The 13,913-nt window shown below is 41.1% G+C and overlaps 1 protein-coding gene across 3 annotated transcripts in view; it reads left to right on the top strand.

Moving 5' to 3' along the window:
- POLA1 (DNA polymerase alpha 1, catalytic subunit) overlaps window positions 1-13,913 on the top strand; it is a 330,395-nt gene that overhangs the window by 152,654 nt on the left and 163,828 nt on the right. The gene's annotated exons all lie outside the window — the stretch shown is intronic.

The raw sequence follows: 13,913 nt of genomic DNA, 5'->3' as shown, positions 1-13,913 counted from the left end.
AAACTGGACTTGCTATTATCTTCTTAAGACTTGGCTTCCTTCTAATTTCTCATCACCCCATGAAGTACTAGCCAATCCTGAGGCTTCAGTGTTTCTTTGAATTTTTGCTATTTCCTAATGATCATTGTCATCTGTTGCTTTGAAGTATATTTCATGATCAGCCATGATTTCGTTTCTAGATAGCTAACATATAAACAGATACATTGGTTCTAAGATCTCTTGGCTATTTTCTCTTGTAAGCAAATATGAGAAGACTGCCTAATAAAGCTCTTAGAAGATTGCTCACTGTCTATAAGTCATGTCCCAATGCTGTTAGCGTCTCATTGACTCTAACTTTGTCAATTACAGACTAACTCTCTAGCATTATTTCTTCATTTATCTCTCCATGTCACCTAAATATGGCATTGCTCATTCTGTCCCTGCTTATGGAAAATTCTCCTTCCCCTTTCAGGAAAAATCTGGCTTAAGCCCTGGCTGTGGCATCACAGGGTTGTGGGTTTCATTTCTTGTTCTGATATTCCCAACCCTTCAATCATTTGTCTACACTCGGTTCCTTGAGTCACAGTTAGAGTTGTCCTGGGGGACAAATGAGGTGATGAGTGAGATGCTCAGCATAGCGTCTGGGGCCTAGAGAGTGTCCAGTGAGTGGTGGTAATAGCCGCCGCCTCCCTCCCTCCAGTCAGGCTTCAATAAAAATATATCCATACTCTACAGTCCATGGGGTTTGCACATAGGGCTCAGTATGCTATGCCTTTGTGGAATGAGATTGAATTTTCCACAGATGTTTTTCAAGTCATTTCTTTTCCATTCTGTCCCTCTTGTGTAGGTTTCTGGTGTGCTCCCTGCCACCCTCATCCCCACTACCCCATCAATGCCTGCTCTGGAAGTGGAAACTCATTTTTGACATTTGCCTAAGCAAAATATAATTAGAGAGATAAAATACTGCTACTGAAATAATCATAATGATGTATTCTCTAAGTTGAGTTGTATTTATAAATCCTTAGCTCATAGGAGGGGCCCGTTAAGGTGCTGTATCTTTGAGCTTCATTTTTCCCTCCTCTCTTGTACATTGCGTGCTTACTCTGTTGAATGCTCTGTTACTTTGCATGTTACCTCGTTCAATCCTTGCAACAACCTCATGAGGATATGTTGTATTAGCTCCATTGTACAGACAAGGAAGCCCATTCTTTAAGCTTGGTCTTTTCACATAGGTAGTAAGTGGCTGTGATTGGATTTTTACCCAACTGTGTGATTCCAAAGGCTGTGCTTTTAACCACTGTGCTAAGCTTTCTTGCCTCCTTGCAGCACACAGAGGCTGTGAAAGAGATTGTCAACCTGGAGGGGGATGGTGTGGACGGGCAAGCATGTGCATCTTTATCTTCATGTTCACTCCCCACAGTGCACCCCCACATACCACCACTGAAAATCACTGTGGACAAACAAGTTTTTTTTAAAGAGTGAAACTCTCAGTTTTTCCCATCTGTTTCATCACCAGTCTGATCTAGAGATAAACCATTGCCCTGGCCTTGCTTCATTTTGACTTTTCCATTGGCCAGCACTGATAGGGGACAGATGGTACAAGCCCCATGTTGTGAGTGGCATTCAAGAGAGAAAAGTGTAGAAGCTTGTATCTTAGCCAAGAAGCCAGACAATAAAGGCAATAAAGGGCGATAGGAACCCACATGGGTGCACAGGCCTGGTGCCCATTCAGGTACGTTAAGCCCGGGTCATACCAAGAGGGGCTAGACTGATTTTCTTGCTTCCAAAACTCATAGCTAAAATGATTTTTGTTCATAAGCACTGGGAATATTTTGTTTTGCTTAGAGGGGTTTTACCATAATTGCAGTTACCTTAGTGTCATAGACTGCCTTGTGAAACCAGTTTCTCAAATTCCTTGCAAAACCAGTAGTGGAGGAGTGGGTCCTGCCTCTCAGAAGTTCCATGCTGTCTCGATCTCAGTCTACAGAGGCAGTCCCCACAGGCTTGCCCATGTTGCCACCATGTTCGCATCTCTCCTACCCCACATCTGAAAGCTCTTTAGGCATAGCTGGGCTTTGTGGCTACTGTTCTGGGGAGCCTCTGCTGGTGCTTTGTAGCCTAGATAGGCCTGTGACTTCAGCCTTGGAGTAGCTCCTGCTGTACCCCTGTACAACTGCTTTTCATCATTTTTGTCTTCTGCTACTGATTGCAGTTTTTACACTGAGGGTATCTGAAATTGTCATCCTTATGTAGTCCTCCTCCTCCCCTGCTCATCCTCTTCTCCCACCCTGCCGCCCGCCAGCACCAGCAGTATGTACATATCTACCTACATTAGTTAAAACTCTTTTATTCTTTTGTCTCTCCCTGTTTTCTCATAGGAGGCTCAACATTAATGAAATGCAGGCCTAGAAGTGCCCATCATGATCTGTGGGAAGCATTGAAGCTTGCCAGGCAGATCTCTGCAGGCATTTGCCCCCTACCCTATCCAAGAGCTGGGTTTTTATCTGCACCTTTCAGTCCTCCATTCCAAGTGAAAAATTCGGGTGACTGTTCACTAGGGGCTTCAAGCCCCTCGTTATCAGTTCTCTGGAAGCCTGTGGTTTTAGAGAGGAGGAGGGAGGAGATGGGGAAGTGGTAGCAAAGTAAGGGGAGTATTAGTGGGTACGTGATTTCTAAGAGGTGCAAGCTGTAGGCATAAAATTACTGTAATTTGTTTTTAAAATTCCAAATCTGTTTTCTTTATATAAAAAACTGCAGTTAGTGAACTGACACTGTTAAATAAGTTGAAGTGTACAAATGTATACATAAAATACAAGCCCTCCAACTGCCTAATAACAGACATAAAATAATTCTCTTGCTTTTAATGTAGTTTTTATCTTTGATTAATGAAATGTATTACAGTATTGAAACTTTAGTGAAGTTTGATACTTTGTCCTTTTAGTTAGCACAATGAAATCAGGAATAATGGCATAATTTCATTTAGGAAAATTATAAAGTTCATGATTTTTTATTTTTAAAACTCTTTTGTGGAGAGCAACTATATTTTTCAACTACCTTTTTCTTTTTCTATTGCTTTTATACTGCTTTCCTTGAAGTGAAAGGCAAGCATCAAGTGTTGGTTTTATCCTCTGGCTTCATTTTGGAAATTCTCTATTTCTCCCTGTCAGGATGCCTCCTGAAGTCTGTCTGGTAGCTTGTTGCACAACCTGGTGTTTCAAATGGGAAGGACATTTTAATGAAAAGGAGAGAGGATAGTCTGTTAAATGAGTGAATGAATAAGTCTCTTGAATTGAAAGAGAATAATTTGTTCTCTCTAATAACTAATGGTCCTCATTATCCCACAGTGAAATGTGTATCATTTTTCTGAAACCCATGCACGAATATTGCTATTGGGCTTAAATAAAACCAAATTTTACTCTTTTCCATCTGTGAATAGGAAAAAAATACAGTATTGCTCTTCTTATACAATAGCCCAATGGGAAACATGGCCACTAAAACTTGGAACTCTTAGCTTTTGTTCCCCAGACTATAGGTTTTTCTCTCTCTTGTTCTAATAAAAGCTCTCTATAGTCTCTGGATGGAATATTCACAGTATGCTCGAACATCCAAAGAGTCTTCTAACCTGGCAAACCAGACCAGTGATGAGACTAGTCTAAAGTTCATTCTTGCATTTTATCATTTAATAAATTCCTATTTTGTGCATAGTAATACTTAGGATTTTATACAATATCTTTCTCCCAATGAGTAGTGATTTGTATCCATAGTTATAAATTACATTTCTTTTTTTAATAAATTACATTTCAATAGTTAGTGATAAAATTTCAGACATTTGGCTATCTGGGCAGTTTTTTTCATTGGTCCTGAGAAATTGTATTCCTGGGTTAAATTACAAAGTGAAAATTTCCTTTCTAAAAATTATTAGGGGCCAGTCTTGCAGTGCAGCGGATTAAGCCACCACCTATGATGCTGGCATCCCATATTGGAGCACTAATTGTTTCTCCTGCTGCTCTACTTCCCATCCAGCTTCCTGCTAATGTGCCTGGGAAGGCAGCAGGTGATAACCCAAGTACCTGGGCCCCTGCCGCCCACGTGGTGACCGGGTTAGAGTTGCAGGCTCCTGTCTTTAGCCTGGCCCAGTCCTGGCTGTTGAGACTATTTACGGAGTATTCTAGCACATGGAAGATCTTTCTCTCTCTCCCTCTCTCTCTGTCACTCTGCCTTTCAATTAAATTAAATTAAATAAATCTTGAAAACACAATACCCACACCATTCATGTTACAGAAGGTAGTTTTTGTCAGTAGACAAGGTCCTGTGTTACTCTCTAAGAAGTAAGTGTATCTAACAGTAGGCCAACCAATATTTGGGAGTTCTTTTGAAAGACCTGCGAATATACACCTACAAAAAAAATAGTGGAGGGGAGAGAGTAAAGAAAATCACTTGCGAGTAGAATGATGCCACCAGCAGATGCCTCAGATATTTGTCAATAAAGACTTGTGCCTTTTTTCATTATTAGGTTCTTAAAAGAATATACATGCATAACCATCTTTTCCAACTCTTAAATTTCCTATAACATAGCAGTAAAATTGAAGACTGGCACTGTGGCATAGTAGGTTAATCCTTCACCTGCAGTCCAGCTCCCATATGAGCACCAGTTCCTGTTCCAGCTGCTCCACTTCCAATCCAGCTCTCTGCTATGGCCTGGGAAAGCAGTGGAAGATGGCCCAAGTGCTTGGGTCCCTGCACCCACGTGGGAGACCTGGAAGAAACTCCTGGCTCCTGGCTTCTGATGAGTATAGCTCCAGGTGTTGCAGCCACTTGGCAAGTGAAGCAGTGGATGGAAGACCTCTCTCTCTCTCTCTCTCTCTCTCTCTCTCTCTCTCCCTCCCCCCCACACACACTCCCTCCCTAATTCTGCCTCTCAAATAAATCTTTTTTAAAAATAGTAAAATTGAAAAGCTATGATCAGATGCCCAGCTGATCAGTGTTTCAGTTGATAAGAACTGCCTCCAAAGAATGAAATTCCATTCCAAGCACATGATCCAGTGGTTCATATTCCCAGTATGAACTCTTGCATTCATTGAACAAATGAATGTTGAAGACTGTGGTGTCATAATAGGCACTGTGAAGGATGCAAAGTTGAGTCCGCTGTGGATCTTTTACTCAAATTATAGTTCAGTTGTTTAGTTGATTTTACTGTGCTGGAGAAGTCTAGGGGACAATACAGTGTCTGTCCCTAAAGAGGTAAAATAAAGGGTTGTCAGGGAACGCGGATACCACTGCCATTTGAAGACACTGGCAAGTGTTTATACGAGGTACTGTGGGAATGGGCTGTGGAGAAGCCAGTATGTAGTTGGGAATGAAGGCCTATTCCCACTGCTGTATAATTCTTGCAGCCTATGAGGAACTACAAGGGGCCTGCATCTCTGCGTGGGTAACTTGTGCTATCTCAGCCACTCCAGGCAACACTTAAGGAAGGGAGTTTGTAGAGAGCCTCTTTGGGAGTATCAACTACAGAAATTTGCACCTGAGTCCCTACAACGTGAGTACTTGATGGATTCTTTCTCCCTCACTAGCCCACAACAGGGCCAAGCACTGAATGTAAGCAATGAGGTCTCTGAGAACTTTGAGCCAAATTAGAGCAGGTTTAGAATGGTTGCATTGGAGGTCGGCACCGTGGCTCAACAGGCTAATCCTCCGCCTTGCGGCGCCGGCACACCGGGTTCTAGTCCCGGTCGGGGCACTGGATTCTGTCCCAGTTGCTCCTCTTCTAGGCTAGCTCTCTGCTGTGGCCAGGGAGTGCAGTGGATGATGGCCCAAGTGCTTGGGCCCTGCACCCCATGGGAGACTAGGAGAAGCACCTGGCTCCTGCCATCAGATCAGCACGGTGCGCCGGCCATTGGAGGGTGAACCAACAGCAAAGGAAGACCTTTCTCTCTGTCCCTCTCTCTCTCACTGTCCACTCTGCCTATCAAAAAAAAAAAAAGGTTGCATTGGAGTAGTAATTCTTAATTCTGGCCTTAACGCTTTGAGTTTCTAAAGAAAAATGAGAATTTCTCATAGTACTTAGATCAGATTTTTTAAAAAGATTTTTTTAATTCTAGAGACAGAGTTAGATAGAAGAAGAAGAAGACAGACAGGGAGAGAGATCTTCCATAGGCTGGTCCACTCCCCAAAAGACTTCAAAGTGGAGCTGGGCTGGTCCAAAGCCAGGAGCCAGGAGCTTCTTCTGGGTTTCCCACGTAGGTGAAGGGGCCCAAGGGTTTGAGCCGTCTTCCACTACTTTCCTAGGCACATTAGCAGGGAGCTGGGTCTTAGGCCAGCGCCCATGTGGGATGCCAGTGCCACAGGCAGCAGCTTTATATACTATACCATGGTGCCGGTCCCTAGATCAATTTTTTGAAAGATAGGGTTTCTAAAATTGAGTATACCAAAAGGGGTAAGACATGATAAATGTAAAAGCTAGATAGAGCATTTTACAAAGATTTGTAAACTATATTAAATATATATGTATGAATAAGACAGGAAAAGTTAAAAGTGGTAGACTATAGGTTCTCACTTTTCTGACAAAATATTAATACTGTCATTTTTAAAATTTTATTTATTTATTGAAAGTCAGAGTTATACACAGAGAGGAGGAGAGGCAGAGAGAGAGAGAGAGAGAGAGGGAGGGAGGGAGGAGTCTCCCATCCGCTTGTTCACTCCCCAGTTGGCTGCAGTGGCTGCAACTGGGCCGTTCGGAAGCCAGGAGCCAGGAGCCTCCTCCGGATCTCCCATGTGGGTGCAAGGGCCCAAGGACTTGAGCCATCTTCTGCTTTCCCAGGCCATAGCAGAGAGCTGGATGTAAGTGGGGCAGCCGGGATTCAAACCGGTGCCCATGTGGGATGCTGGCACTGCAGGCGGGAGCTTTACCCACTATGCCACAGCACCGGCCCCAGTACTGTTATTATTAAAAACAAGACAGGGCCAGACAGCTTCCTGATGGTGCAGACTCTGGGTGGTAGCAGTGATGACTATTGGTTGGGTCCTTGCTACCTAGGTGGAAGACCTGGATTGAGGTTTTAGATCCTGCATTTCACCTGGTCTAGCTCTGGCTATTGCGGGCATTTAGGGAGGATGAGGAATTTCTCTTTGTCTTTGTGTGTTTCTCAAATAAACAATTTAGAACTAACATCTTTAGAATAAAAATAAGACTTTTTATAAAATCAGAAAGGAAAACAATATAAAAGGATGGGTTGTTTGGGGTTTTACTATTTTCCCCTTACATATACCAGCGTAACTGGAAGAAAATAGGTCTTTGTTTTAAGCAGCCATCTTTGGTGTATTATTTTATTTTCCAAACACTTTTTTCAAAGAGATTTAGTTATTTGAAAGGCAGAGAGTTACAGAGAAAGAGAGAGAGAAAGACATATCTTCTATCCACTGATCTCCCTAAATGAGTACAATGACTTGGTCTGTGCCAGGCTGCATCCTCGAGCTCGGAACTTCATGAAGTTCTCCTGTGTGGGTGGCGGGGCCCAAGCACTTAGGCCATCTTCTGCTTTCTCAAGTGCATTAGCAGGGAGCTGGATTGGAAGTGGAGCAGCCAAGACTCAAACCTGTGGTCCTATGGGGTGCTGGCATTGTAGGTGGCAGCTTAATCTGCTGCCTCAACGTGCAACCTCCTTTTTTTTTCAAATATTCTTTCAACCTAAACTCCCTTTTTTTTCTAGGTTTAAAATAGGAAAGAAGTTTCTGAAGTTTTTTTTCTGCCTAGTCATACACATCTCGTTGAGTTAAAATTCATTCTCAGGGCTATAATCAAGGGCATTAAAAAACCGTTGAGGGAGGTCATTAGAGTGCTGCCCACAAGATCTTTTTCTTCTATCAAGATGTTGGGAGTTATATTCTGCAGGACAAGAAAAAGGAAAAGTCTTGGGTATTTGTTTAACCTAAGGGTTTGGCAATTATTTCTATTACAATACTCAGGAATTTCCAATCTATGTTATATTTATTTATTTTTTCCCCAGAAACCATTTATTTAAGGAATACAAACTTCATGCATTTCATACATTAAACTTTAGGAACATAGTGATTCTTGCCACTTGTACCAGCACCCTCACCCTTCTTCCTCTTCCCTCTCCGTATTCCCATTCTTATTTTTTATGAACATTTCTTTTCAATTAATTTTATATACATAAGATTAACTCTATACTAAGTAAAGAGTTCAACAAAGAGTATAAAAAAAAACTTCCTGAACAGGTTTAGGAATTAAGGTGATGCTGGCTTTATAGGGGGAATTTGGGAGGATTCTCTCCCTTTCAATTGTTTTGAATAACTTGAGAAGAATTGGAGGTCTTTAAATTTCTGGTAGATTCAGTAGTGAAGTCATCAGCTCCTAGGGTTGTTTTGGTTTTGTTTTTGTTTTTTGTTGTTGGGAGGTTCTTTATTACTGATTCAATTTCCTTCTTGGTTCTTGGTCTTTTTAGGTTTTCTCTGTCTTCATGGCTCAATTTAGGTAGGTTGTATAAGTCCAGGAATCTATCCACTTCAGTCTTTGCTAGTTTGTTGGCATACAGCTCTTTGTAGTAATTTCTGATGATTCTTTTTATTTCTGTGGTGTCTGTGGTTAAATTTCCTTTATCATCTCTAATTTTATTGATTTGGGTCTTCTCCCTCTTCTTTCATTATTAGTTGGGCCAATGGTGTGTCAATTTTATTTTTTTCAAAAAACCGGCTCTTCATTTCAATGATCTTTTTTTTGTTTTAATTTTGTTTATTCTCTATTTTATTAATTTTGGGATTGGTTTATTGTTGTTTTTCTAGGTCCTTGAGATGCATTGATAGCTCATTTATTTGGTGCCTTTCCAATTTCTTGATGTAGGCACCAATTGCTTTAAGCTTTCCTCTTTATACTACTTTTGCTGTATTCCATAAGGTTCGATATATTGTGTTGTCATCTTCATTCATTTCCAGAAATGTTTTGATTTCTCTTTTAATTTCTTCAATAATCCATTGTTCATTCAGAAGCATGTTATTCAATTTCCATGTGTTTGCATATGTTCTAGAGATTCTTGAGTTGTTGATTTCCAGTTTCATTGCATTGTGATCCGAGAAGATGGATGGTATGATTTCGATTTTTTTTTTTTTTTAGTTCACTGAGACTTGTTTTATGGCCTAGCATGTGGTCAGTCCTAGAGAAAATTCCGTGCACAAGTGAGAAGAATGTATGTTATGCAACTATAGGATGGAAAGTTCTGTAGATCTCCTTTAGGTCCCTTTGTTCTATAGTTTCAAGTAAGTCTGTTGTTTCCTTTCTTATTTTCTGTCTGATTGATCTATCCATTACTGAAATTGGAGTTTTGAAGTCCCCCATTACTTTTGTATGGGAGTCTATGTCTCCCTTTAGATACCTTAACATTTCTTTGAAATAGCTAGGTGCCCTGTAATTGGGTACTACGTAAACGTATAATATATGTTTATTAGATTTTATTATAGTCACTTCTTCCTGTTGAGTTGATCTCCTAATCATTACTTAGTGCCCTTCTTTGTCTCTTTTAACAGTTTTTGTGTTAAAGTCTATTTTGTCTGATGTTAAGATGGCTATCCCAGCTCTTTTTTGGTTTCTGTTAGCTTGGAATATGTTTTCCTATCCTTCCCCCTTCAGTCTCCATGCATCTTTTTTGGTGAGATGTGTTTCTTGTAGGCAGCAAATAGATGGGTCTTGTTTTTTAATCTCTTCTGCCAGTCTGTATCTTTTAACTGGTGAATTGAAGATATTACATTCAAGGTGATTATTGATACATAATGACTAGGTCTTGACATTTTCCCATAAATATTCCTGTTGCTTACTTTGAATTTCCTTTGTACTTTTACTGGTCATTTTCTGCCTTCCCCTTCTCTTATAGTGATGACCATGTTTCTGTATTTTTGTGTATAGAACATCCTTAAGCATTTTTTGTAAGGCTAGATGAGTGGTGACAAAATCTTTTAATTTCTCTTTGTTATGGCAGGTCTTTATTTCACTTTCATTCATAAATGAGAGTTTTAAGGGTACAGTATTCTGGATTGACAGTTTTGTTTTTTTTTTTCTCATAAGACTTGGAATATGTCTTGCCATTCTCTCTCAGCCTGTAGGATTTCTGATGAGAAATCAACTATGAATCTGAGATCCTCTGGAAGTAATCTAGCATTTCTCTCATACATTTTAGAATCTTTTCTTTATGTTTTACTGCAGAGAGTTTGACTACAGTGTGTCTTGCTGAAGATCTTTTCTGGTCATGTCTTTTAGGAATTCTATGTGCTTCCTGTGCTTGGAAATCCCTTTCTGTCTCCAAATTAGGGAAGTTTTCTGTAATTATTTCACTAAAAAGACCTTATAATTCATTGTCTCTTTCCATGTCTTCAGGAACTCCTAAGACCTGTGTGTTGGGTTCTTTGATAGTATCTCATAAGTTTTCTAATTTCTTTTTTTTTTCTAGGTCTGACTCTAAAATTTCTGAAGATTTCTCTTTTAAGTCAGATACTCTTTCTTCTGCCTCACCAAGTCTGTTGTTAAGACTTTCCCCTGCATTTTTTATTTGTCCTATTCTTCGTTTGTAATATTTCATTTTGATTTCTCTTTAAAATGTGTTTCATGGAAAAAATTTTCATTCATGTCATGTACAGATTTCTTTAGTCCATGAATTTGCTTCTGATTACTTCTAAGTAGTCCTGTGATCCAGTTTTTTTTTTTATTTCCGTTTGCTGCATTTCTTCAGTCTCTTCATCTTCACATTGTAGTATTAAAGTGTTGTTATGCTCCTTATTCTTGTTTCTTGAATCGCTGCGTTTATTTTTAGGCATTTGTAGAAATATTCTCCCCCACCCCCCGTGATAGCTTTTATTTTGGACTATGCCTCTGTGGCTTAGTGGAGTTTCTGAACCTTCAGTGAATACCCATAGGCGTGTGCTGGATGTGACCTTGGAGCTCTGTTCACTGCTCCAGGGTGAGTGGATTGTCTAAGGTAACACCGAAGTTATAAATCTCTCTCTTTTTTTTAATCAGAGGGGAGGTTTAATTAGCTCTGTTGGTGTAGTCTCACACTCACCTCCTATTCTCCAAGGAGATGAATGCCTGGGTGGTAGCCCCAGCGAACACAGCCTTCACCCCCACTGCCGCAAGAAGCAGAGGGAGGATGCGTGCGTTCCTCAGTCTGAGCAGGGATCCCACAGCAGTGACCCTCACCAGGCAGTCCGGGAGCCCTGAGCATGTGGAGCCACGCGCAGTGACTGCCCGAAGACCCAGCTGCACCCTGCACCCTCCCACAAGCATCCAGCCTCCTCTCAGTTCTCCCAGCCAGACTCGGGCATCTCTTCTCAGCTGGTTGCTGGGTGCACGGACACAAGCTGGCGCAGCTGTTATGTATGTCCAAAGTGGTGCCTGCCCTCTCTTACATAGTTACGGTACACCGGTGCCAGGTAGTCGGGCAGAGAGAAATGTGCCCCTTTTTTTGCCCTCTAGGTTGGCAGGTACACTGTCCCCCACAGGGCTCCAAGCTGGACGCAAGCCAGGCTCTTCCCGCAGCTTTGTTGCCAGTGGCTTGGGCTGCTGCAGTCTGTTCTCACCTCACTGCAAAGGTGGTGCTGAGACTCTTGGCTGCTGGGGTCCCGAGTTGTGCGTGTCCACACCCTCCACGTAGATCCACAGTGTCCCTCTAATTTGCTTTGGAATTTACTTTGATGTTTTCTGCCTAACTCTTCCCTGAGATTGTACTCACTCTACTTTTTTCTTTTTTTAAACTATCTTCCCCTAGAGTAGAGCAGTAAGCTCCCTCCCTATTGTGCCATCTTGGAGTCTCTGAGATACTTATTTTTGATGTGAAAGGCATCCTTTGTTGTCTGTCACTTGTATAGTGGATTATTTATCGTCAGGTTGGATGTATAATATTTTCCAAACTTTTTATTATGGAAAAATGTGAATATCCGATAGTAGAGAGAATTGTATAAAAACTTCCATGTACTCATTGCCCACCTTCAGCATACAGCACGTGTGATCGGTTTCACTCCTCTTTCCCACTTCCCCTGATTATTCGGAGGTGACCCTTAGATAGTACTTTGTAAAGACTTCATTTTGTATTTCTGAAAGGCAGAGATTTTCCCATCATCATCATCTTGCACAGTTCTTCATTTCCTCAGATGTCTAGTAAGTGTTCGTTTTTCCCTGATCATACAATGAGTGTAGTGTTTTAAAAATAATTCCTTGTCCAATTGGAATCTAGTCATGGTCCATATGTTAGTTAATTTCCTCTAATCTTTTTTCTTTCTTTATTTGATCCTCCCAGTTTATTTGTTGAAGAAATGAGTTTTTTTGTATTAGATAATTTCCCTCATTGTGGAGTTTGCTGGTCATATCCTAGTGGTAGCCTTTAGCGTGTTCCTCTCTCTTTCGTGTTTCCTGTAAATTGCTCGGTAGATCTAATGACTGGACAATATTTAGTTTCAATTTATTTTATTTTCTCTTTTATTACTACCTCCCGTGTAATGGTGTGTATGCATCTCTAAGGAGGTACATGATGTCCAGTGGAGATTCAGGTATTTTGGAAACAGTGTATTTTGGTATACCTTAAGTATTTAGTAGTCACTGTTCTCATTTTCAATATAAATTTTCTTGTGATATGCATACAGAAAAGTACACAAAACCTAACTCAGCAACTTAATGAGTTTTCACAAAGTAAACACAAACCCATATAGTCAGCACTGAATTCAAGAAACAGTACAAGAGTATTTTAAAAAGTTCATGGAAAATGGAATTAAATGGTAAACTTTTTTTAAATTATTATTCTGGTGCAAAACTTAACTGAAAAGTGTGCATCTATAGCTTATGGTTTCCAGGAACTTTTTGAAGATTCTCTCATATATTCTTTTTTTTTAACTTCCTTTTTTTAAAGATTTATTTATTTATTTCAAAGTTAGAGTTATACAGAGAGAAGAGCGGCAGAGAGAGAAAGAGAGAGAGGTCTTCCATCCGATGGTTCACTCCCAGTTGGCCGCAACAGCTGGAGCTGTGCCTATCTGAGCCAGGAGCCAGGAGCTTCCTCCAGGTCTCCCCCGTGGCTGCAGGGGCCCAAGGACTTGGGCCATCTTCTACTGCTTTCCCAGGCCACAGCAGAGAGCTGGTTCGGAAGTGGAGCAGCTGGGTCTTGAACTGGCGCCCATAAGGGATGTCTGCGTTTCAGGCCAGGGTGTTAACCCGCTGCGCCACAGAGGCAGCCCCTCATATATTCTTTTTTAAGATTTGTTTATTTATTTGAAAGAGTTACAGAGAGAGAGAGAGGTCTTCCATCCGATGGTTCATCCCCCAATTGGCTGCAACGGCCGGAGCTCTGCCGATCCAAAGCCAGGAGCCAGGAGTTTCCTCTGGGTCTCCCACGTCGGTGCAGGGGCCCAAGGATCTGGGATATCCTCTGCTGCTTTCTCAGGCCATAGCAGAGAGCGGGATCGGAAATGGAACAGCTGGGTCTCGAACCAGTGCCCATATGGGATGCCTGCAGTGCAGACCAGGGCATTAACCCGCTGTGCCACAGCACTGGCCCCATCCCTTATATGTTCTTAAATGTCCAGAACCTCCCTCATATCTCTTAGAAACCGCCTTCCATGTAATCTTCCTCCCCCTAATTACTGTCATGTCTTCTAAGATCATAAATAAGTTTTTCTTATTTTTTGGAAATTTAAATAAATTGTGTCTTTATCTTTTGTGTCCTGGCTACTTTCACTTAGTATTTTGTTTGTGAGAATCATCTGTATGGTTGCACATAATTCCTCTTATTTTTGTATAGTATTTCATTGTGTGAATGTCCCACACTTTATACCTATCTACTATGGATTGTTTCTACCTTTGGGCATTTATGAATAGTGCTACTTTGAGACATTTCATGCATTTCTGTTGGATGATTAGTAGTAGCCTCACTAGGCCACAG

Source organism: Lepus europaeus, chromosome X (genome assembly GCF_033115175.1).
Source record: "Lepus europaeus isolate LE1 chromosome X, mLepTim1.pri, whole genome shotgun sequence".
NCBI lineage: Eukaryota > Metazoa > Chordata > Mammalia > Lagomorpha > Leporidae > Lepus > Lepus europaeus.
This window is presented reverse-complemented; position numbering and strand designations above follow the sequence as displayed.